This window comes from Arvicanthis niloticus, chromosome 21, assembly GCF_011762505.2.
Source record: "Arvicanthis niloticus isolate mArvNil1 chromosome 21, mArvNil1.pat.X, whole genome shotgun sequence".
NCBI lineage: Eukaryota > Metazoa > Chordata > Mammalia > Rodentia > Muridae > Arvicanthis > Arvicanthis niloticus.
The window spans coordinates 20,241,391-20,268,100 of NC_047678.1; the positions used below are offsets into that span (position 1 = coordinate 20,241,391).

The following is a 26,710-nucleotide window of genomic DNA, read 5'->3' on the forward strand; positions in this document are numbered from 1 at the left end:
CTGCCATATACACAGGGCTTTTACTTTGTAGTACCTTACTCTTGACTAGGAGAATGTAGACAAAACTTATCCAACACAGAGGAAATATGAAGACCAAAACAGAAATGGGGGTGTTGGGAAAGGACACTCAATGCAAACTGACTCACAGGAAACAGAAACAGAATTAAAACAAAGTGTCATATGGCTAATTTAATCCTTGTGGAGATGCAAACGATAGTAAGCTAGCATACTCAAGAAATGAGAACAGAAAGCTAATAAAAATGAAGTGTGAATACAGGAAAGAAAATGTTCTTAAAAATTAAAGTTAGACAGAGAAGTGAAAATGTCACAAGCAGCTGGGGAGGGAAAATGGGAGCAAAAACTGGTGAAAGGTTACAAAAGAGAGAGATTATTATTAGTTTTTTAAAAAAGAATGAAAGATTTAGAAAAAATTTAGAAAGTTGGGCCTAAAGCTATCCTTAGTATATTAGAAATATCCTAAGAATATTCTTGTTAGAAGGAAAACAGAAAAAAATGGGGATAAGGAAATAACTACAGAAATGATGAAATAATTATAACCTCGGGGGTGTAAATGTCCGGGCTTAAATGTGGAGTGCTCAGTGCAGTGCAGGGAAGGGAAGGCTTATGTCAAATTATATTATCCTAAAAATAAATACTGGGAACAAACTCTTTAAAAAACCTTCTTAGAAGAGAAATACATTCTTTGAAAGGCTTAGTGGATTCATACCTTTTGACAAAAGAAACCTGAGCGAAAAGACCAAGACAAAATATATTCCAATCTAAAGACCTACAATCATTTGAAATGTAAAAACTCTGAAGCTAAGGGCTAGAGAGAGATGGCTTGGTGGTGAGGCACTGGCTGCAGAAACAGGAGGACCTGAGCGTGGGTACCCAGCATCCATGCAAAGAGTTGGCCAGGGTGGCAGTGGCAGCAATTCCTACCTATAATTGCAAGTTCTATATTACTAATTATATTACTATAATTGCGGGGCTTCCTGGCTCACAATCTGAGCCAGACTCTAGTCAATCCCATGAGCTCTAGGTTCCTGGAGAGACATTAAATGCAAGATAAAGAGTAATAGACGAAGATATCTGCCTCACCTTTTGACCTCCACGTGCACAAGCATGGGTGTGTGTGCACCCCATATGCATGTGCATATATACTTGTACATATATGTGCATGCACATGCACACACACACACATGTTTATTAGGGTAAATAAAATTTATATATTTATTTTGCATTCATGTTTTAGTTCACCATTACAAAGCAGCCATTGGATGATTCAGTGGACAATGAGGTTTTTGGTCAAGAAAGTTGAAGATGGGATTTAGGAAAGGGAAGAGATGCCTTAGGGAACAAATGGGAGGATTTTTATAATCATGGCTCCATGACAATGGCTGTGTAGTCATGAAATAAAATATGAAAGCAAGCAAACAACCAAACAGAAAGTTTGTAAGGAGGTATTGCTGAGGTCATGAATGTGTCTGAGACTACTGAGAGAGAGAAGTGGGTGAGAGGCACACAGGAAATGAAGCCACAGAAAAACGAGCAGAGTAAATGCAGAAAGAAAAAAAGATGGCGTATTTCCTAATGTTATACAACGATAATATGAGAATAAGTAATGAGAATTTCTATACAGAAGGACCAGGAAGGGGTGAATGCATTGCGCTTCATGTAGGAATTCTTGTGTATGTGTTAAATCTTAATTTTCCACATGAACAAAACAACAGCTGATGGTTAGCACAGATATTCAATCAATAATGATATACATATATAAATATGTCACATTACATCATATAAAACAAGATAGAGAAAAATACCAGAATAAGAAGCCCAAAAGGATGAAAGAGGGTATACTTGGGAGTGTGGAAACCAAGGTTGAGGCCTTTCAGTTTTCCATTATAAGTTCAGCAAAAACCTTAACTTTCTTAACATGTATGACATGTATGTGTACCACAGAGGCCAGAAGAGGGCATCAGAGTCCCTGGAAGTGGAGTTACAGATGGTAGTGAGCCACTATGTGGGTGCTGAGAACCCAACCTCTGTAATAGCAGCAAGTGTCTTAACTACTAAGTTCTCTCTCCAGTCCCAAGTGCTGGTTTTTGACGAGGGGACTGAATGATCATAGCTGCACTCAGCTGAGTCTCAGTGTATTGACCAGAGCAAGGCCAATGGTGGTAAAACAGTGAGCTCAGGTAGGTCTTCAGGACAGCCCAGCCGCCAGGCCCCTGAGTTACTAGAAAAAACAAAGGGAGTTTGGAGAGGAAGCTCCTCCTCTTGCCTCCACCCTCCCAGGGAGTGGGTGAATGAGGAGGTCTTTGCCTACCTCATTTGTGGTTAGAAAATTAATCTAAAATAAAAATGCTGGGCCTTACATTGAGTCTTCATGGATTATTATCTACTGGATTTATGTAAAATATACTCACAGAGAAAATGTGAACAGTGTGGAAATATATTGAACAAAGGCATCTCCCCTTTCTAGCTCTGATTCCAGACAATCTAGAGCCTTTTCCTGGAGAGAAAACGAAGCAATTTCTAACTCTCTCTTCTTGTTTGAATCTGTTTACAGTCATCTGTGTACCAAGTAGAAAAGACACCAGAGTCCTCTGTTTGAACACGTATGAGTCAGCCTGCAGACTCTCCTGTACCTTCCTTAGCTTTCTCTCTGGTATGTTGATCTGCTCAGACTTTTTGTTTCACTCTTTGTCCATTCTCCCCCCCGCCCCCCCCCCGGCAGTCTTGCCTATAACCCCACCTGGCTTCAAAATCACTGTGAAGTCACAAACTTGTGGCAGTCCTCCTGCCTCTGACTTCAGAGTGCTGGAGTTGTAGGCAGGTGCCACTACACTCAGCTCTACTCAAGTGTTTCTTGATCCCTGTTGGTGTGGCAACACAGATCCAGGCATTTGGAGAGCTGGCATGTTTCAGAATCCCTGTAGGATTCACACAGTGACAGCATCTCCTCGGCGTGCACCATCACTTTCCACTCCAAACTCCCTGTAGAGGATGTTTGAGGAATTCACAGTTGTTACAAGTATTTTGAATCTGAGCTGATCCTTGCCAGGCTAACATGTCTTTCAGTTCTCTGTCGCTGGACCTTTGAAGCTGGTTCATGCTTCTAGATCTTAAGGATGCTGACTAAGAAGCCAAGCTTCATAGAGCTTGTTGCCATAGTGATGAAGAAACCCAAAATTTTCTATAGGTTGAAGTTCTCCTGTGTGCATGTGTGTTTGTATGTGCATGTGTACATGCTCACATGTGGAGGCCAGTGTCAGTTGTCTTCATCTACCTGACTTTTGAGACAACATCTTTATGGTCTAGGGGTCACCAATCTTGCTCGACTGGATGGTCAGTCTGCTCTGAGGATCCTCCTATCTCCAGCTCCCTGCACTTCTGACCTGAGCTCAGATCTGTATGTTTGCTTAGCACACACTTTACAGATTGAACCATCTCTCCACCTTCTCCCCAGCTTCAGGGTTATTATTATGAACCTACTGGATAGCAGCTCTCCTTGGCAGTTCCTACTGGCAGCTACCCTGGCATCCTGGAGCTCCTGATTCTTTCAGAGTTAAGGTAGATGCTTTCCCAGAGTCAGGAGTGTTTGCTCCATACTGTCTACAGCAATTGTACTTGCGATTGTAATTAGGTAAATGTTCAAATGTTATGCAGACCAATGAAATGTTTGTGTTAAAAGAAGTTTTTATGAAAACTGTGCAAGGTTCCTTAAAAAATGGAAAGATTGAACAGTTAAAATTAAAATTCTGCTTATTTAGCTGCTGGTAGAGAACTGCAGAAAACTGGTGAAAATTATTATTATTTTTTATGAAAAGCTAGAAAATGTTTGTACTCTTATTTGCTTTAAAAACCTGGATATCAGAGAGTATTTATTAAATATATGCTTTGGACAAAAAAAAAAAAAAAAAAAAAAAAAAAAAAAACAAAAAAAAACAAAAACAAAAACCCAAAACCTAGATCTAGCTTCAATGACAAGATTGCCAAATGACCTCATTTTTATATGCACATGTATCAAATGAAAAATTTGAAGTATATATGCCAGTTTAGAATGATGGTTACTTTAGAGATAAACTGGATGGTCTGGCACAGTTCAAAGACTAAGGAGTAGAGACTGAAAAAAAACTGTCTCATTGCCTGCTGACTTTGACTATGGAAATTACCCAGTGGGGCCCAGCAGGCGGTCCTGACTGTGGGAGTGTGCTTTGTGGAGACTGCTCTTTTAGTTCTTTAGAAGATGCCTTAGTCTGTTGCAAACTTCATGGCTCTGAGTTCCTGCCAGTCTGCTTTTCTCTACCATGTTGTATTTTACCATTTTCTACTCTCTGATGTTTCTCCTAGCTTCAAATTATTAGTTTTTATAATTATATATTCTTTGAGAATTTCATAGATACATACAATGGGGACCATAGGGAGATCACACCCCATAATTGCTCCCTCCTCCTTCTCCTCTTCCTCCTCTTCTTTGTCTTCCTCCCCTCCCTCCCCCCTCCCTCCTCCTCTTCCTCATCTTCCTCTTCCTCCTCCCCTTTCTCCTCCTCCTCTTCTTTTTCATAATCCACTGTGGACCCACTGTGGCCAGTTAGCTCTGCTGCATGTACATGGGTACAGGGCCATCTGTTGGAGCATGGAAAAACCTACCAATGGCCAAACTACCAAAGCAAAATGACTCAGTTTTTCCGAGCAGCTATTGGCTGTCATTAGCACCTCACATGAGAGAGAGGCTGTGGCAAACTCACCCCTTTCATGCAGGAATTTGGACTGGCTTGATTTGGGGCAAGTAATCACAACTGTTTAGAGTTTATGAGAGGAACAGCCATGTCACCTCTGAGAGAGCGCATTTCACAGCACTGCTTCAAACTATTTTTATCTCTGGTTTCCATTCTAGCTATAGCTATTAGGATTATTCCCAATTTTATGATACGGGATTGTTTTTCAAGGAAAAGAAAATGCCATCTGAAAGTTATCCACGCTGGGAGTAGGGAAATAGCTCAGCAGTTGAGTGATTTCCCAGAATGTGAAATACCCCAGGTTTGATCCCCAGTATGGCATGGAAACTAAAACAAGAGAAACAAAAATAAAAATGATTCACATTCACATCCCTTTGACTAACTAGATCATGGCCACCTTTCTTGATTTCTTTTTTTTCCCAGAGAATGACACGAGTAGCTCACCTAATAAATTCCTTAATCCAGCATCTGTCCATGGAGTTCTTCCTCCCTGGACCAAGCCCTGTGGTGACAGAGTAACCATATGAGCTGAGGCAGACACTCAGTGATCTCACTTTCACCCAAGTTGTCATAAAACCTCTAGTACCTTTAAAATTTCACCACTTCCCATGTCCATCAGCTCCAGTGCCTCCAGTCTCTGCCCTCTTCAGAAGTACACTGTTCTTCTTTCAAAGTCTGTTCTCCAGTCTTTGATCTAGGAACATTCAAATGTTTACCTAAGCATTTCTTCTTGATTGGAAATTATGAAGGTATATTTACTTTTCTATTTAAGAGTAAAATTTTCTATTTAAGAATACACGATGAAGGATCAAATGCCCCAACATTTACTCCTTCATCATTATTTAGCAATGAGATTTTCTCTTAGAAGAAAATTTATCTCTCTTTGGTTTGGAGATTTCCACAACTTGAAGTTACTAGTGCAAAAGAATTATGTGCCCTTAAAGGTTGTTTTTCTGAATTTATACCCAGACTACTCTCTCTTTTAATCTGCTTCTCATGCTGTTTTTTTGTGTGTGCATTCATGTACCTGTTAAAGGGACAGGTCTCCATTTTCAGATTCCTGAGAAGTGCAGAGATGAATTTTTCCCAGGATGCACCATTTCCCTTAGAAGGGGGAGGGGTCTATAGAAGTCCATTAAAAAGATTATCCAGAGAAGAGACTATGAAGAGAAGTCCACACAGAATTAAACTGAAGGATACTTTGGATAATGAGCCTGCCTGACATCATCATCAGTACTTCATGATGGCATTTGATTGATGAGATAAAGTTGCCAGGGGACTGTTTCTGACATTTAAAGAAGTAGAATTGATTTAAAATTGGATAGAAGTTGCCAGGAAGACAATAGCACTTCTGGTGATAATCTATCAGGAATTTTTAATTAATTAGTGAGGGAGTCCACCACAGAGTCTGGATTTCAGTTTCAGGGACCAGTTGTAGAACTGGAATAGAGACAAGACTGAGGCCAACTGTAGCAACTGAGTGTCTGTTGGGCGGGAAGTGGGCTGGTGCTGCAGCAGCCTGGCTGCCTCTGCTGAGTCTATCACCAACTCGTCTTCAGTCCATCACTTACGTTTGTGTCCATTGCTTAAATATCAGGATCCCCAAGCACCGTTCTTAGATTACCTCTTTCCTCAATGTACACACTTACTCCAAATGCTCTTACACCCTGTGTTTCCAGAGTGTGCCAAGGACCATTGAAACTTCTTTTCAGATTTTACCCAACACCTTGACTGCAGCAAATCTAAGACTGAACACAGGCCAGCGAGATGGCTTGCTGGGCAAAGGCACTTGCTGCAAAGCCTGACAATCTTAAATTCAATCTCTGGGACTCACACGGTAAAAGGGGAGAACTGACTCCCACAGGTTGTCCTCTGATCTCCTGTACACACTGATGCTTGCACATGCCTTTGCACACACATGCACAAGCATATATGCACACACAGAACTGAACATGCATATTCTCCTTAGTTTACTTTATTCTGGACTGTGCATCATTGGATAAATGGCGTTATATTCTCCACCTGAGTGCCTAAGCAAAGGTCATTTTCCTCCCTCTCCTGAGACCTAGGCTTGAGATTTTTCTTACTGTTTTCTCTTTCAATGTTTGCTATCCATCTGGTTCTATAACCATCCTAGATGTTTGTTAGCATTTTGCAGCCTGAAGTTTTGGGCAGGGCAAGGTGCTCCTGTGTTCAGAGCCATGGCTGCAGTGAAGTCGTGGGATATAAGCTAGCACTGTCAGCAATACCTTTAGTTTATTATGAGTTTGATTAATATTTTTAAAGATTTATTTTATTATTTAATTATGTCTCTCCATGTGTGTGTATATGGGTGCCTGCAGAAACCAGAAAAAGACAATAGATCTCCTTGAGTCACAGGCAGTCGTGAGCCACTTGGTATGGGTGCTGAGAACCCAGATCCTCAGAAAGAGCAGCAAGTGTTCTAAACTGCTGAGCCATTTCTCCAACTTCTTAAATTAATTTTTGGTCATTACATATTAAGAAGCCTTTTCCTGTTGCCTGACATGACTGCATATTGATTACAACCCACAGCTTAAGAAACTGCACTGAACCCTTCGCCAAGTACTGTTGTCTTTGCCCAGACTCCCTTATCCAGGCTGAGAATAGCTTACAGTCACTTAATGGCTTATCATCCTCACAGTTGAAGGGAAAGTTCTTTCATTAGAATGCAGGGTGATGACTTGTTTCCTATTTCCACTCCAAGCTTTATTTCTCTAATGTCTTGTGGAGAAGGTAAAAGACTTGTATGACTTAAGGAGAAACTAGAGTCTACTTCTAATGGCTTGTGTTCTAATTGTATCAAATAATTCTCCACCTTCAGGATGTCATCTGTCCTTGGGTATTCCTTTAGATGAAATGTCCTTCTGCATCTACTTGTATATTATATCTTATCTTCCAAAACTCAGCTGAATGCCACCTCATCTATAAAGTATTTCTAGACTACTAGTTTTTCTCAGAGTCCATAGTTCCTGTTTTGTTTACATGCTTCATCTATTATTTCACTGTATTGCCACTGCCTATTTCTTAGTTTCATTCCAATGACTGTTGAGCTTAAAAAAGAGGGACCTTGCCTGATTTTCTACCCAGTGTTTCAAATTGTGTAAGTTCTAAGACCCACCCAAGGGCTTCAGTTAAAGAAGCAGCATGAACAAAAGCATCAGGAGAGAGTGATGAATTAAACAGAGATGCTATGAATTACATAATGTGAGGGCTATGAACTTACTGTCTGTGATCAGGCACAGCAACTAACTAGTAAAAAACAATCAGCAATTTCTAAGTGTAATAACTAACACATATTCAAGAAGAAATAGATAAAAAATTACCTTTAAAACAATCAAATGTTTCATGTAGCAGTCAGATACAAAACACCTATTGCAAGAATGTACTCAAACTCACCAGGCAGTGGTAGCACATGCCTTTTATCCCAGAACTTGGGAGGCAGAGGCTCCCAAGTTCTCTATGAGGATCTCTATGAGGTTGAGGCCAGCCTGGTTTACAGAGTGAGTTCCAGGACAGCCAGGGCTACACAGAGAAACCCTGTCTCCAAATCCCAAAACTAAACCAAACCAACTGCAACAATGAAATGAAAACAAGTGTGTACACAGATTCAAAGAAAATATTTAAAAATTAAAGTTAAAATTAAAAGAGTAACTCCCATGATTGGAGATGTAGGAATCTTGTGAGGGAAGTGGAATCTACCCTGTATCACTTTTGTTGTTACTGTTGTTGTTGTTACAGAATACCCAGGAAAACCAGGAAGATTTATTTTGGCTCATAGTTTCAGATATTATCAATAATAGGATGAGTTTATTGCTTGTGGTCTGATGCGAGACAGATTAGCATGATAATAAGGGTAAGTGGTCAAAGAGGCAGCCAAACAGGGAGCAAAGAGAGAGAAGGGGCCAGGGACAACTTAAAGTCTTCACAGGCACACCTCCAGTTGCCTCCTTCCTCCAATAAGTCCCACATCCTAATAGTCCACCCAGTAATAAATTCCTTGATCATTCGATTGAACATAGTGATCTCATGGTTCCATCATCTTTTAACGGTGCCACTAGCTGGGAACTAAGCCTTCAGCAACAGACCCTTGCCATAATCTTCACAGCTTAGGGACTGACCTCCCTGAGGTGATGGGGAATGAAGATTTAGCAGACACACAAACAGAAAAGCTGGGATTGAGTAAGTTGTGTGCTCTGACAGAGATGCAACAGCAGCATCCTGGAAACTCAGAGCATTTATTATATACAGAAGGAAGGAGGAGGAGGCAGGTAGCTAACCCGAATAGAGGGTCTAGGTGGGGAACAGGCTGCAGTCATCTAGGAGGAGAAAGCTGTGCTGATTGATAGCTTCTGTATACAATGTCAATGTTAGGGACCAGGGAGCCTTGGTTGATGTTTTATTCACACACTGGTGTTAGCTAAAGACCAACTGTTTGTCAACATTTTCACTTGTACTAGGGAAACAATTTGCCATTCCCATGGACCTGACTTGGGGAAGGTCTTGCCATTCCCATGGAATTTGAAGCACTGGGGGAGGGGGAAAACGTCCTTGACAGAGCTGTACTCATATCAATAATATACTCCCACTCAGGACTTCATCTTCTTCCTATGGGCTGTTTGAGGATGCTTCATATTCAAATAATACTCAAATGAGAAGTACAGCAGACAGATTCAACAGAAAAACTGGAAAAGGAAAAGAAAAAAAAATAGTGAATTTGAAGACAAATTTAAGTTAAACCTTCTTAAGATGAGAGAAAAAAATATTAAGGAAAAGTAGACAGTTTGTAGAGATGAATGGAATAACACTGTGATGGTTTGAATAGGTATGACCCCCCCATAGATTCATGTGTTTAATGCTTGGTCCATAGGCAGTGGCACTATTAGGAGATGTGGCCTTGTTGGAGGAAGTGTGTCACTGTGGGGGCAGGCTTTGAGGTCTCCTATGCTCAAGCTCTGTCCAGTGTAGAAGCTAGTCTCCTCCTGGCTGCCTTCAGATCCAGACGTAGAAGTCTTGGCTCCTCCAGCCCCATGTCTGTCTCGGTACTGCCATGCTTCCCTTCATGATGATAATGGACTAAACCTCTGAAACTGTAAGCCAATCCCAATTAAAGGTTTGCATTTATAAGAGTTGCCTTGGTCCTGGTGTTTTTCAAAGCAATAAAACTCTAAGACAAACACAAAATGTTACAATGCACGTCACTGCAGTCCCATAGGGAAAGAGGAAAAAAAAAAGACAAAAATTATGCAAAACAATTCCAAATTTAATAGAAAATAACTTTATATACACATAAGCAGCTCACGACCAGCAAGAAAAGTACAAAGAAAACCAATCCCAGCAAGCTACTTTTAAAAAGCAACAAAATAAAACTATGTTTTGTTACATCACAATTAAACTATAAAGATAAAAGAAAAATTGCATGACAGCAAAAATAACCAACACATTCCTGAAGGAGAATAATAACATACAAAAAAGCTGAATTCTCATTAGAGACTGTGGCAGACAGGTGACAGTAGAACGACAGGTCAGAGAACAGGAAGTGAGCATCCAAAGACTATGTCCCATGACACTGTCCTTTAAAACTGTAAGCAAAGTAAGGATGATCTCTCATAAGCAAATACCCAAAGAATGCCTAACCAGGAAGCCTATCCTATAAGAAAAACGAAAGAATATTCTTTAAGCGGGAGTCAGGTGATACCAAATGTATAGAAAGTAACGAAGAAAAAAAATGTATGAGTGGATTTAACTGCATTGGTTTATATATACAGCTGTATACTAGATGTGTTTTACCCATATAAAGTCTCTCTATACCTCTATATGCTATACAATATAGGTCTGTATATAACTTTACATGTGACTATTATTACATAGATTATACCAAAATACACAATTGCTGAGAGCAAAATAATTATTGTGTTCAGAGTACATATAGTTAAATAAATTAACAATGGCCATATATGAAGATCAATGAAAAAGTATCATTGTATACTCTCTATAATGAAGTGATTTAATGTTAGTTCTAAGTATTTTGGGATAATGAATTTGTTACTTTTCCCTCATTCTGACTATAATTCCCAACAAAACAGCTTAAGGGAAGAAAGATTTATTTTGGCTCAAGGTTTAAAGGACTTTCATCCACTGTGGTCTGGAAGCCATGACAGCTTGGTCCACAGAGTGAGGATGCCCATATCACAGCAGACCAAGAGGTTCATGGAGCCACTCACAGTGGCCATGGATGGATAACCATCCCCAGTGATTTTCCCACAGTGGCCCCTCTCATTATAGGCCTCACTTCCTCAGCCCTCCAGAACCTGCTGAAATAGCTCTGTCACCCAGAGACTAAGCAATCAAAACATAAGCTGATAGGAAACATTTTTTAGCTTCAGACTCAACAGACTTAAACTGCACCATAGATCAAATAGATGTAGATATCTGTAAAATAGTACAACTAATAACTTATAGAACTTCCTCCAAAATAGATTACATTTTAGGCTAGAAAGTTTGTCTTAATATTTCTAAAAATTGAAATAATTGCCCTCACTTTGTCAGATCATAATAAATTAAAAACCATAAATCGATAGTAAAAGAGAGTACAAAATGCAACAAATATATGTAGAGTAACCGATACATTTTTGACTGTCCAATAGGTGATTGAATCAATTAGGTCCAACGGGTGATTGAATCAATTAGTTGGGTAACTTTAAAAGTCTCTAGAATCAAAGGGAAATAAAATCATAAATGATCAACACCTCTTAGATACATCGCAAGCTGTTCTAGAAGAGTTCAGAGTTATGAAGAACTGAACCAAAAATAGATCTCAAAGTAATAATATTAATGTACCCCAAAGTCATGGAAGAATAAAAACAAGTCAAATTCCAAATTAGTGAGTACAAAGAAATGATGAGAATTAGGGTAGAGATGAGCAAAGTGGAAACTAGAAGAACAATGCAATGGGTAAACCGAGAGTGGGCTCTTGGAAAAGACTGACAAAGCCTTGATCAAACTCACAGAAACAAAGGGGAAGAAGACACACATTAGTAAGACTAGAGACAAAAAGGTGGTGACACTAGAGGTAACAGTGACATATGAAAGATAACTAAGTACTATTTTAAAAACAGACATTCGAATATAGTGTACAAATCTAGAAGAAAAAACGAAAGGATATCTAGACACGTAAAATCTACCAGGATTGAACTAATGAAATATAATCAACCCATCTAGACTTATAATTAGCAATGAGACTGAAACAGCAATAAAGAATTTTATAGCTAAGAGACTCCCTAGGGCAGAAGAACCCCTGATGAATTCTACTAGACACTTAAAGAAGTATTGACATAAATGTTTCTCAAGTTATTTTATAAAGTTGAAAGGGAAGGGACATTCCCAAATTCATTATCCAAAGTCAGTACTAGACTATAGCAAAACTTATAGCCAAGCTCCCCCACTCTCTCAGCCTCCTCCCATCCTATCCTGAGTCCCCCACTTTCCTAGTCACTATGACCCAGACCCCAACTAAGGTAGAGACTCCCTGCTCTAACTGAGACTACACAGACTATGAGAAGTTCAGGCCACTCAGACCAGAAGACCACAAAGGAAACAGAAACTGAGAAACAAAACACTCACTCAACAAAGAAAAACACAGAAATCTGTATCTAAACCTATACACTCCAAACACAGATGCCAGAGACCAGTGTAAGCACACAGTAACGGCCAAGACTGTCACCACCAGAGCCCAGATATCCTACTATAGCAACCCCTGAATATTTCAACATAACAGAAACACAAGAAAAAGACTTTAAAATCAACTTTACAAAAAACCTGAGAAAGTCCCCTTACCACATAATAATCAAAATATTAAATATTCAGAACAAAGAAAGAATATTGAAAGCTGCAATGGAAAAAGAGCAAGTAACATATAAAAGCAAACCTAACAGAATCATACATGACTTCTCAATGGAGACTCTAAAAGCCAGAAGGGCTTGGACAGATGTTCTGCAGACTCTATGAGACCACAGATTCCAGCCCAGACTTCTGTACCCAGCAAACCTTTCAATCACCATAGAAAAAGAAAACAAAATATTCCATGACAACATCAGATTTAAACAGTATCTATCCACAAATCCAGCCCTACAGAAGATACTAGAAGGAAAACTACAACCCTAGGAGGTTAATTACATCCATGTAAACACAGGCAGTAAATAATCTCACACCACACCTGAAGGCATTGCAGGTGTGGTTGCTGTGTCATATGTGCGTCAGTAGGTGGCAGAGAGGAGAGAGGCTGTGTCTACACTCAATGCTCTGACCTGTGAAGTAATCTGAATGATTAGTAGCCTAGCATTCCCTGAAAAAAGTGAGCCAGAGATAACCACCAGTCTGGTGCCAGGCTGGTCCAGACAGGGAGCCAGTATGAGAAAACCACCATCATGCAGTTGTCTGTGGGGTCCCAGGGCAAGGTGTCAACCAGAGACTAGAAGAAACTCCCAGCCTGGGACAGCAGGCTTAGGGACGGAGTAAGCCTGAGACAGATGACCTTTGGTGAGGATCGAGCCCCAGAGCCGTGGAGACTGGCACTATGGTGCCTGGACAGTGAGCTAACCTGAGATTACCACCAACCCAGCACTATGCAGGCCCTGGACAGGGCAGGCAGACCATGCCCAAGATGATCCCTGCCTGGGGCCATAATGCACAAGGGGTGCATAGCATTCCTGAGACTACTCCTGAGACAACCCTAGACACTCGGAGATCCCAGGTACCACTAAGAGGAACAAGTAAGTGGTGAAGAAATGGGAGAGAAAGAGAAACAGAAATATGTGGGCACAATGGAGAGAGGCAGAACTGAAGACTCAAGGATAGTGAGTGGCCAGGGATGACAATTGGGACCATAGTAGAGTCCTGGAATGTGCTGTCACTGGGGGCCATGTCTGGGTCCATGGCCCTGCAGTAGCAGGGCTCTGTTACCACCAAAGGCCAGGCAGATGTCCCTGGTCTGAGTCGCTGCCTGAGGACACGCTGATGTCTGAGTGCTGTGCAGAACTGGCCCCACTCTTCACCTGAGCATCAAGGGGGAGCTGGTCGGTATGAGAGCTGACCTTACCCTCAGCCAGTTGTAATACTAAGAATGGGCCTGCACATTTCAGGAGTTGTGGGTTAGCTGGCCTGAGAATAGGAGTGTGGGAGAGCTGGCCCTACCACTCACCTCCCATGCATGGATGGGTGAGAGGAAGAGATACCCCTCACCCATCTCCCAGCCCTGCCACCTCTGGCTGGAGCAGGTGGGGAAACCTGGCCCTGAGGTCACGAGAGCAGGAGAGCTGTCCCTGACTCTTGGGTCCTGCATCTTGATTGGGCAGCATAGTAGACCTGGTCCTGGGTTCCCCAATGCAGATAAGCTGGTCCCTAGGGTATGAGCATGGGAGAGCTGGCCCAGTTGAGATGGCATTGTGTGGGAGAGATTCCCCTTTCTTCCCTTTTGCCCTCTGGTAGGTAGAAGAGCTTTCCCCACAGGGTCATGTGAGCAGGAGAGCTGGTCCTGACCGTCATCTGCTGCAGCACTTGGGAGAGCAGGCCCTGAAACTTGTCTGCCGTGTCATCACACGGGCAAAGGAGAGATGCTTTCCCCAACCACGCCTTGTCACCTATGGCAGGCAGGAGAGCTGGCCTTGCCCCTCACGTGCTGCAGTACATAGAAGAACTGGCCCTGTACCTTGCCTTGGCAGCACTGTAGAGCTCGCCCTGGCTGTGGGGGTTGCAGGTGAAACAGCCTGGTAGGTATGAATGCAGGAAGGCCAGCCCTGCCTCTTGTCTGCTGGGCAGTGGTATCAGTGAGGGAGAAATCCCCTCCCCACCCACCCCCTTATTTGTTGCCCCCTATGACAGATGGGAGAGCTGGCCCTAGGTTCACAAGAGTGGGAAAACATGACATGTCCCTCACTGGTTGCAATACTTGGGGGAGGACAGGTCCTGCACCAGGGTAGAGCTGGCCCTGGTTGTGGGGAATTGTTGGTGAGGCAGCCTGAGGGCATGGAAGTGAGCAGTAGAGCTGACAGGCTGACCAGCTCAGATAACTCTCAGGCCCAGATCCAGGGCTTTGAGTTGGCCCACCCCAATGTCGACCTCATTGATGTGTTGCTGGAATACACGAAAGGCTGTCTCTACAGATCCAAAACGATAGGATCTCCATGGCACCAGGTAACAACAGGATATCCAAGAGAAGTCCCGGTGAGGTTCCAGTATTGATAGAGTAGCAGAAACCAGGCGCCTTGTAGCAGATCAATGAGTCCTTGCAATGAACATTTGCAAAAAAGTACAGATAAAAGGGTGTGCTTTGGAACACACCGTGGCACAGTACAGCTCCCACATTTATTTTTCTCTGTAGGGTGAGGAGGTTGCAAGGATGGAGGGCAGGTATGAAGGGTGGGAGGGATGAATGGGATTATAGTGCATGATGCGAAATTTACAAAGAATCAGTAAAAAACCCAGGGACAAATGGTTTTAGCACAGAATTTTACCAGTCTTTCAAAGAAGAGCTAACACAAATACTCCTTAAATTATTTGACAAAATAGAAACATAAGGGACACTGACATGTTTATTTTACGAGGCCACAGTCACCCCGCTAGCAAAACCACACAATGACCCATAAAAGAAAGAGAATTACAGACTAATTTCCCTCATGAACATTGATGCTTTTAAAGTTTCTATTAAAAAATCATTAAAAGTTCTTTTAATGAGACTCCTTTGAAGTTTTAAATACATTTTATTGTATGTATTTAGTGTTTGCAATGCGTTGGGGAGCTTCTTTGCTGGTCTTGTATATTGGATGTCTTATATTCCTCTTGTACCTGGGGATATCTTTCCCTAAGTTTGGGAAATTTTCTTCCATGATTTTACTGAAAATATTTTCTGTGCCTTTAATATGGAATTCTTGTATCCCAATGACTTATGGGTTTGATCATGGTGTCTCAAAGGCCTCCCATATTCAATTTTTGTGGCATTTTAAAAGTTTCTTTGAATGATTCAACTTCTCTACCATTTTTTCAAGACTTGATATTCTGCCCTCTACACGATCTCTTTTCTCCATTAGGCTTTCCATCCACTGAGCCATTTAATTGAGCTTATTGAATTTTTCAGTTCAGTTTGAGTTTTCTTTTGTCTTTTTAAAATCTCTGTATTGAATTCTATTTTCATATCTTGAATTGACCTCATCATTTTGTTCTGTTGTTTGTATTCTCTGGGAATTTTATTTTTATCATCTTTAAAAACATTTCCTAATTCTTCTCTGTCTCTGTCTCTCTGACTCTGTCTCTCTCTCTCTCCCTCTCTCTGTCTGTCTCTCTGTCTCTGTCTGTCTCTCTCTCTCTGTGTGTGTGTCTTTCTGTGTGTATGTATGTGGGATGTGGGTATGTGTGGAGGTCAGAGGACACTTGTGGGATCCATTTTTTTTTCATACCATGTGGATCCTGGGAATTAAACTCATCATCAGAATGAGTCACTTTACCCTCTGGGCTATCTAATTACCCCACATTCTTATTCTCTTTACATTAAATCCTGTCCTCTCTTTGGTAATTGCTAAGGAATTAGTAACTCTTAGATGAGATTCTTCTCTCTCTCTCTCTCTCTCTCTCTCTCTCTATATATATATATATATATATATATATATATATATATGTGTGTGTGTGTGTGTGTGTGTGTGTGTGTGTGTGTGTGTGTCTGTTGTTTGTATTTTTGTGTTGAGAATTTCACATCTTAAGTTAATTTATTGGTTGAGACTTGTAATATGAGTTGCTGTTCCTCTTACGCTGAGTACAGAGTTAGATCTGTGTGCTCACTATTACTTCAACCTAGCTACTTTTAAAAGACTGTTTGGGTGATCCTTGATATCAGTTGTGGTGACACTGAGTACTGATTTCATCATGCTAACCTAGCTCAGCCAGATGGTGTGTGTTCTCTGATCTCATGAGCAGGTCTCTATGTAAGTTGGTAGGGAGGACATCAGGATGCTAGATTTGGTGGGGTATGGTTCTGACCTGGGGAGAAGGTAGGTACTTCATTGTTTGCTGCCAAGGGTCAGTGGGGATGTGGCCTCTGACTTGGGAGTGGGTGGGTATTCTGTACTCTATTTTCAGTTCTCAGACAGCTCCACACAGCTTTCCATAATGGCTTCACAAGTTTACATTTCTCTTACTCCACATCCTGGCCTACATTTATTCTCATTTGCCTTGTTGGTGAAAACTATTCTGAGTGAGTCGAAATTAAATCTCAAAGTAGTTTTAATTTGCATTTCGCTGACAGGTAGGGATGCTGAACACATTTTCAAAATTAATTGGTCATTCTTATTTCCCTCTTTTAAGAACGATCTATTTAGTTCATTTGGCAATTTATTGAAAAGATAATTTGTTTTTCTGCTGTTAATTTTGTAAGTTCTTTATATATTTTTATTACCAACCCTTTCTAATGTGTAGCTGGTAAAGATCTTATATATTTAGCAGACTAACTTTTCTTTCATAATTATTTTCCTTTTCTGTACAAAACCACTCTAATTTTGTCTAATTGTATTTATCCAATCTTGAAATTATTTTCTGTGCTATTGCAAATCTTGACTGTATCTATACCTTCAAATGTTTTTTATATGTCTTCCTCTAGAACGTTCACATTTTTCTTTTTTTTTTTCCCCCAGAAACAATGGTAACTCAATCTCTGGGTGCAACAACTAGAATGCTAATCTTGTAAACCATATTAAATCTAAATCCTCTGGTGGCGAATCCTGACGGATTCACCATATAAGCTGGGAGACACTAGTAGCTACATCTTGTCCTCTCGCTTGCTATCTCATCCAAAAAGGCCCTATCCCTCTTCTCTTTCTCTCTTCCCCTATCCAACCTGGAAGTCCCTCCTATTCGATCAGTGATTGGATCCCTTATTCATTAGGGGATGGTTTACAAGAAATCACCTGAGTATGTCATTCACTCTTCATCAGTCCGAAGCCCCTTCCAGGAGAGCAGGATTAACATCAAAATACAAACAGCACCAGATCCATCCACAACACTTCCCCCTTTCTGTGTACTTAGAAGACTCCTTTATTTCAGATATAAATTGAGCACAACTATTACCATTTGGTAATTTATAAAATTTTTTTATCAATAGAAGAAATTTATACCTATGAAACCTTGATTCTGCAACAAAACAAATTCTGTACCCAAAGAGAAATTATGACTTCAACTTAGTAACTATTACAAAGATTTCTACCAAATGAGATTATGGCTATTACAATCAGTTCTAGCTATTTCCTCCCTGTTCCAATTATGACCATTTCTAAATTCCCTAAAAGACAACCTTAAAATAACTATCTTCAGCTCCAAAGCCCAGGGAACTGGGGCGACAACTCTTCATAACTTCTTCAAGCTAAATATGGGCATTGAGATATCTTTGAAGGGGGGAGGGTAGTGGAAATGAGGGAGTTGGGTGGCCTTAAGAAGGCTACACCAACAATTGTGTTAGTCTCTGATGTCTGTGTCCTGACTGAAGCAGGCTGAAAATCCAAGACATCAGGAGTTCAAGCAGGTCACTTCAGCATGTCTGACGATGAGACTCACCAACGCTGTATATTCTATAATATACAAATCTCAAAACAAAATTTTAGTATCATCAAGATAACTTTTTTGTTTGGTTCTCTGGGGGTCTCCCTCTATCAAATCTGATCCATATTACCCAGGGAGGTGTATAGACTCTAATCACCTTTCCTTAAAATGCAAAGAAACAAAACCTTTCTCCTAAATTTGCATATCCTTGAGCCAGTAACCAGAAAAACCTTTATATTGACCTCTCTCCTAGAGGAATAATATAACCACAAAACCCCAAATCACACCCATTTTGAAAATAAAAACAATCTAAAACAAATGAAGTAAACTAAAATACTGTATGCACTTATTCTTAGGCCTGTTCTATTTTGCCAAGCAGGATAATAACCCAAGATTCCCATGGAGCCCATGTTAGACAGAATTTGAGTATCCTGGAAGATGTATTAGAGCAATATGTCTTTATAGCATCTTTCTGTTCAGCTCTCTGCCTTGAGCAGCCATCTTGTTACACTATCTATCTGTTTGGCTCTCTACCTGGAGCCACAGACATTTATTAATAAATACCTATTATAGCAGGTAATTATCACTGTCCTCTCTACTTGGAGTCAGTGACTAATTTTCCCTATCCTAATTTTGAACCATGGACGAAATTCCCCACGTGATTCAGACAAAATCTATATATAAATCTATCCCTAAAATCAAATAATCCCAATATTATAAATTCACAGTTAAACCAATCTCTGCCCTAAGAAGTAGGCAACTTCCAACCTCCTTCTCCTGAGTCAGAGCAGCCTGCAATTCCCCACAGCAGGGGACCTCAGAGCCTGCTTTCTTTGTTTCAATTCCTGCACTTGGGTGACTCTCAGTACTACCCAGCTACTCACTTAAAAAAAAAAAAAAACCCTCTAACTCTCAGTCTAATAATCTTAAATTTCTAGTGGATTTTTGCCCAACATGTTGGGCTTCACCTGTTGTGGGAAATAATAAAAAGAAATAGCAAATTCCTGTGCTATGCCGGGCACTGGTGTGCCACATGGCACCAGCCAGGAGTTCTCATCTCAGCAGACTCTCTGGCCTGGAGCTCCCAAAATCTCTCCACCCTGTTTGCTAAGTTCCCACTGGAGGGTTGCTACCGCCAGCTCCATGCTTCAAAACCCCCACAGTTTTTCGTGGTGGACATCAGCCAAACCCACGCTTTGCCCCCATACCTTTCTTTCTGGTACATAATTGAGCAGCCTCCTGAAGAAAAACGGCACACCAACTGAGTTCAGAAACAATGGTAACTCAATCTCTGGATGCAACAACTAGAATGCTAATCTTAGAAACCATATTAAATCTAAATCCTCTGGTGGCGAACCCTAGTGGATTTGCCACAAAAGCTGGGAGACACTAGTAGCTACATCTTGCCCTCTTGCTAGCCTGTCCAAAAAAAGCCTCATTTTCATATGTTAATGTTATATTGTCTTTGGTTGACGTTGGATTGATTTTGGTGCACGCTAAAAGATAACAATCTCATTCTTTTGCATGTGAGAATAAGATTTTCCAGAACCACTTGTTGAAGAAACTCTATTTATTTACTCCAATGTTTACTTCTGAATTTTGAACAAATTAGGTTGATATGACTGTTTGTTTATGAGTGCTCTATTTCATTGGCCTGCACAGCTGTGCCAATACCATACTGTTCTATTTATTATGGATCTGCAATATAATTTGGAATCAGATTTTGCCCGGCATTGCTCTTTTTGCTAAGAATTGTTTTACATATTCATGATCTTTTGTGGTTTTGTATACATTTTAAGATTTGTTTTGTAATTGTGTGAAGAACAAACATCATTGAGATTGTGGGGATTGCACTGAATCTGTAAATTGATTTTGGTGATATAGGAGTCCAGTGTTGGGAGGAATTGCCCAGATCCAGCAGCCCTGTAGTGGTAGGTTGTTGATTCTGAGGCATTTGCAGAAGAGCTGGTATCTTGGGGTCAGTGTGTGACACTCTGAAGGTGGAACAGCTCAGTTGTCTGCAAATATTACTGCAGTTCTGTCTTCAGAGGAGATTTGAACAGTTGACTGTCATGCTAGCTTGTTAGTGTCTCTAGTTGCTTATGAACACGTTCTCTCATTCATACTTTTATTCCTTCTTGTACATAGTTTATCTTCTTTGTGTTTATTTGTGGCTTTCTGCTTAATATCTTTATACCCATCTCTCCCTTCATTTTCTTTTCAGTAATTTCTAAAATTTAAAAAAAATATCCAGCCAATTTTTATAGTATCAATGTGATCAAAATTTAAAATTTTGTTTGATTAATTTACCAAATAATCTTCATACTTTTTATTATTTGGCTGCAAAACTCCTGTCTCTCTTTAAAGATATTTATAACTTTATACAAAATTTCAACAACCGAAGCACTTCATATAGGAAGACGTCTAAATTTGTGACTTGTGTTGATCTTATTACGATGGCTTGTTTTCTGGTGATCTTCTAATTTTTTTTAAATTGTGACTTCATTGGCTCAACTCAATCAGTAAGTCCAGAGAGATGGGTAGTACTGAGGGATAGTGGATCCTGTGGGACAATGGCTCCTGAGAGATTGAGTCTTGAGTGAGTGTCCTGAGGGATGGGAGAGCTGGTAGGTCCTGAGTGATGATGGGTCCTGAGGAATGAGAAATGGTGAATTCTTAGGTATGGAGGCTTCTGAGGGTTGAGGAGTCCTAAAAGATGGTGAATATTTAGGGGTCCTGAGGGATGGAGGATGTTCTAAAGGATGATGCGTCCTGAAGGATGGGGAATCCTGAGGGATGATTGGTCCTGATGAATAGTTAGTTTCTGAAGTATGGGAGTGGGGGCTCCTGAGGGATGAATAATCCCCTTTGCCTTTTGGTCATGGATTTTGCTAATCTTGAGCTACTTTGATTTGTAGACAGTGTATTGGGGGATCAGGAAGATGATGAACGTAAGGGTAGCAGGCCTAAGGTAGAAACTCCCGATGAGTCTCGTGCATTGGTTAAGAACACTGTTGCTGTTGTTTCCTGCCCAGAGCCACAGCACAGTAGATTTCTTCAGCTCATTTCTCTGGAAGGTACGTCATTTTAACCCTGATTTTGTCAGTGGTGCCATTCCTTTTGAGGACTTGTCATGATGGGTTCTGTGTCTCCGCACTTCCTCTCTAAGGCTTTGGGTCTCTCCATTGCGTTTGCATTTTGGTTTTCACCAGATCCTTATGGCAATCACTTGCACAGTTAAACTTTTCTAAGAAAGATTTATTTATTTATTTTATGTATATGAGTACACTGGACTAGTCTTCACACACCAGAAGAGTGCATCAGATCCTGTTATAGATGGTTGTGAGCCACCATGTGGTTGCTGGGAATTTAACTCAGGATATCTGGAAAAAAAAAAAACAAAAAAAAAACAGTCAGTGCTCTTAACCACTGAGCTATCTCTCCAGCCTCATAGTTAACTTTTTAATGTTCAAATTTTATTTTTAACTGGAAAACAGTACCTATACTTATTAATGGGATGTAATATCATGTTATGACACATGTATACACCATTGAATGACTAAATAAAACTATTTAATACATTTTCTATGTCATATATTTTTATTTTTTTATTAATTTTGTGAAATTAAAAAAAATTGTGTTTAATTTTGTCTTTGTGAGGGACTTGCCCTACTTATACATTTGAGCACATCTTGATGTCACACGGCAGTTCCCAAGTCAGGTTAGGTATTCAAATAAGCATCTGAAGCTATCTATTCAGGTAGGCTGGCAGGAGGGAAGGCTCTAATTTTAGGCCTTTTCATTTAACAAACCATGTCTTAATTACTGATTTCTTTGTTGACACTAAACAGCAATCTTGAATTATTGTATACTTATGAGATGCAAAGAAGAGATTATTTTAAAGTTGGTGATTTCCAGTTTTCAGAGAAAATATCAAAATCATTTACATTCATATCCAATCTCTTGTTAATTCTACTTTTCTCCTGATTCCATGATTACCAGTTATGGCTGTGAGAACTTCTGTTCTCTTTGGCCCCCTCACTTGTTTATTTGAATCTAGAAGTGCTCTCATGTTGTCTGCTTCTTTCTTTACTCATTACATTTGGGGTCAGGTATAGTGGTGCTCACCTTTAACCCCAGCCCTTAGGAGGCAGGAGGTGGATCTCTGTGAGTTCAAGGCCAGCCTAAGCTACACAGAGAATTACAGAACAGCCCGGGCTACATGAAAAGAGCCTGTCTCGAACAAACAAACAAATTTGGAATTTATTTCTTCTTACTACCTTCCTGAGCACCATCCCTTTTTACAGAGAAGATACGTATCCTATTAAAACACAAATTGTGGAGGTGTTGTTAAGGGAAGCGTTAGGATACGAGAAGCTCCTCTTGTCAATAAGAGAAATCCTTAAGCTGCGCCTTACGTCTCATGTCTATGACTCTCAGTTGCCCAACTTGGTCCCTTCATATGATACGACACATCTGGCTGGTTTCAGAGCTCTTTGCAGCTCTCCAGCGTTTTCTCTTTACCTATGATGTTCTTTCCATGGCTAAACTTTCTCTAAAGGCTGGTGTACTTTACGGATGCCCTGGAAACCTTTCCTCTTTCCCATGGGGTCATGGAGGCTGCACCCTGTGGCTCCTGTTCAGGGTTACCAGATTTTGGAGACCGGTATGGCTGTTGAAACTTCAGGGGTGAAAATATCCATGGACATCCTGGGGAAGACCCCATGATACTGAGTTGTAGAGGCAAAACATACAACTCAGTCCTGACTGAGTCCTAGACTCTGGGTTTGAACCCTGCACACAAGACTTCAGGTCTAGGTGGTCACAGAGGTGGCTGAACACCAGGGTGACCCCAGAATCCTGGGAGGATGGTGACAGCAGGAACTTCCTGGGCAATTGTGTCCTATAGTGGTCTTAATTTCAAGGTTTTCAGCTTCTTTCACTCTAGTCTAAAGTAGTGGCCAAGCTGGTCACATATGTAGCTTGACATGAAGGTGAAGGTCAGGCTCTCCAGAGACCCTGGTTTTCTTTTGTCATTAACATCACAGAGTAAGGCCTGAGATTCTGCTCACCAAGCTACCAAGGATAGATCTTGCTCATGATGGAGGGAGCATGGCCTGGAATTCTGTTGGGCTGGTAGGAGAACAGAAAAAATTAAAAGAACGGAATGTGTGTCACTCCTCTGCATTTTCTGCTGCTGTAAAGTAACCACATTCTTTCATGTGTCTTCAATGTTCAGGGGTAAATGACAGATTATCAGACTCGTGTCTTTTTATTTTTTATTGCATTTTTTATTTTATTTGCGTGTGTGTTTCTCTCTCTCTCTCTCTCTCTCTCTCTCTCTCTCTCTCTCTCTCTCTCTCTCTCTGTGTGTGTGTTAGCACACAAACAGAGGCCAGAAGACAACTTATGAAAGTTGGTTCACCATGTGGGTCCAAAGAATACAGTTCAGGCTTTTAACTCAGGTTCAAGTCATGGGGTTGGTGGCAAACACCATTACCTACATAGCCACCTCACTGATACCCTGTCCCCCTTGTTATAAGTCTTCTTCTAGAACAGGAATACTTTGAGTAGGAATGTTATTTTCTTTGTTTTATAACATCGGGTGCCCCAATTAGCTGCTATAGAACATTGGGCATTTCTTAATGTCCCAAGTCTTGGTTTTGTCATTTGTACTATGGGCCTCCACAATATTTCAAAGTATATACAAGTCATTACATGAGGCAGTGAATGAGAGGACCTTTCATTCTCCTTCTCCTTCAAGAAGGTCAAGCTGATTGACTTTCTTAATGTTGTCATGAGTTTGCGTTCAACCATCCAGATTGTTCCCTCAGGAACAGCTGGAGAGAGAAGCCACTGGCTCATCCTTCTTTGACTTCATCTCCTACTCCTGCCTTTCCTGAGTCTTCAAGTTGTGCCAGGAGTTGGATAGGTGTGGGGAAATCCCAAGCTGCTGAAAAGGCTGCCTTGAAAGTCATTGGAAGCAAAGGCAAGAAGCCAGAATCAAAGATTACCTTGTTTTTTGGAGTGTATCACTGGCCATTGTCCTCATCAAACAAAGCCCTTTCATCAGCGTGGCTTTAAAACACTTTTTTTCACTCCTTTATTTTGCTTTGAAATAAGCTAGGCAACAATTAATTTCAGAGAGAGAGAGAGAGAGAGAGAAAGATAATTCAACAAGGATCTATTACTACTCTCAGCTTCTATTGCTGCAATGAAAATCTATTTCCTTTCCCTTTTGTGTCCCATATAATTTAATGCCCATTTTATTAATGGTCTGAAATAATTACGGAACCCTTTGTGATTCTCAAGTATGTTTCATTTAATTGTGCAATAAATGCCTAATCTCTTCCTCCATCTGAAGCTATTATGGCGTTAAAATTAACAATTATGCAGCAATGCGCCGGGGTCCATAGAAATCACTTCAGATAACTAGACATATATAAATCATTCATGAGAACAATTTCTGAAAAGAGACGGAGGGGGAAAAATGTGTTGAAAATGACATTGGGAAGCCCAGGGCCCAGCCTGTAAGAAGATAGTAACACCTTTAAAAAAATCTTTTTTTCTTTCCTTTTTGTTATTATTATTTTATTAATTGTGTATGTGGCATTGCCCTCCCCCCCATTTCTATTAGCCTGACAGATATTTTCAGAATTAATTAACTGTTAGCTCTGAGGATAAATTGTTCATTATCAATCCCCCCTCTCTTTCCTTTTATAGTTTTCCTTTTTCTTTCAGGCCAGCAATTACACTGCGCGCTGTTCTCTAGGAGCTCCCGTTCTGCACAGCTATCCAAATGGGGAAAGTGCTTTTTCGTTCAGCTCTATTCACTTCTCCTCTCCTCCCTTTTGTGGGATTTAATAACCATGGCTGATAGGCTCACACTGGACAGAGAGGTTAAGTTTGTTGTCTCAGCACTTTGCTGACAGGGGACAGTAGCGCTGGAATTCTGTGACTTTTAACCAGCCCCACGGAACTGCTAGGGCTGGGCCCACACAGACAGCTGCAAATAGCAGCCAGAAACCTTTAACTCTAAGAGCCTGCTCACCGAGTAGCATTTCCATTGCTTATTGACAAAGCTGCTTCTGTTTTTAAAAAACATCCCTGGACTCTAAGAGATTCTCAGCAGATATTCACTAGTGATACCCGCACCCTGACACATGTACATATGTTTGGACCGGGCTCAGAAAATCCACTATATTCCTGGCTAGGCAAGTATAGATGCCAGAAACAGGTGAGATGCGGACTATGGCAAATTAGAGGTCCCACACCCTGCCTGAAGGGGGCAGCTGCTTCACAGCTTCCGGGAACCTGCCTTTGGGAATGTGGGCGGGGTGGCCAACTACCTACTTCGGAAACCTGAAACTTCTGTGTGAAGCCTGCCAGTCAATTGCTGACAAATTGGAAAAAAATAAATTAAGCACAGTGTAAGCTAAATGAGAGCATGAATTCTGGCTAGGGTTACTATTTTGGGTTAATGCACTAAAAGATGGATGCTCAGGTCCAGAATTTGTTCCAGAAAACGGTCCCTAACTGACTTTCTCTTTCCTTAGGTTTATAGAGCATGGTTTTGGATTTTGGAGGGCAGGAAATGCCCTGGTTGTTTAGAATGTTGAGTCTGCAACTTGAAGGATGTGGAAAAGAGGAACTCACAGATGCCTGCTTGCCAAGAATCACCCATTCCACATCAGCTGTGTAAACCCGGAAGAAACAGGATTATGGTCAAGGGCTACAGCTCCATCCTCACTGCCACTCTACGGGTACTCTGCCTACGTGTTAACTGAAGTCACATGGGTTATGAAGCCCAGTGTACTTGATATGATGGTGCAGGAGACCCGAGCATAGCAAAGATAGTTAATACTCATGAGAACATACTAAATATCAGACCCTAATCCATATAGCTGATGTAAGAGCAATAATGTGTTTTAAATTCTTTCGTTGTGACTACATTACTAGGTAAACGATGCTATCAGTCCCATTTTGTAACAGAAATTAAGACGCGTGCGTGTACATAATCCTTTAACACCATGGCAGCAGCAGGATTCAAACCCATTTTCACCTGACCCCAGAGAGTTAGAGCTTAACGGCTGTTCAGTGTCCCGCCACACTTGATGGACAGTAGACTGAGTAAAGTTAAACACAAAGATTACTACCGTAGAATTTTTTAAAAATAACATCAATAAAACAGATCTTCACAGACTTGAGCAATCCCACAACTGTTTCATTGTTCATTGCCTAACTTGGAGACAATGTTTAATTATTGTGAGCACCCTAATGATACATATTCCCAGTGTCGGGGCCATTCTCTTTCTTCCACTGTCAGAATTACATTCTGAACATTAAAAGGAAGATGGAATTTTTGGGTA

The 26,710-nt window shown here is 40.8% G+C and overlaps 1 non-coding gene across 1 annotated transcript; it reads left to right on the forward strand.

Moving 5' to 3' along the window:
• The first annotated feature begins 12,971 nt into the window (after positions 1-12,971).
• LOC117693936 (small nucleolar RNA SNORA17) lies at positions 12,972-13,105 on the forward strand. The gene has a single exon (XR_004604519.1). It is a non-coding gene; the product is annotated as a small nucleolar RNA SNORA17 (small nucleolar RNA).
• The last annotated feature ends 13,605 nt before the right edge of the window (positions 13,106-26,710 follow it).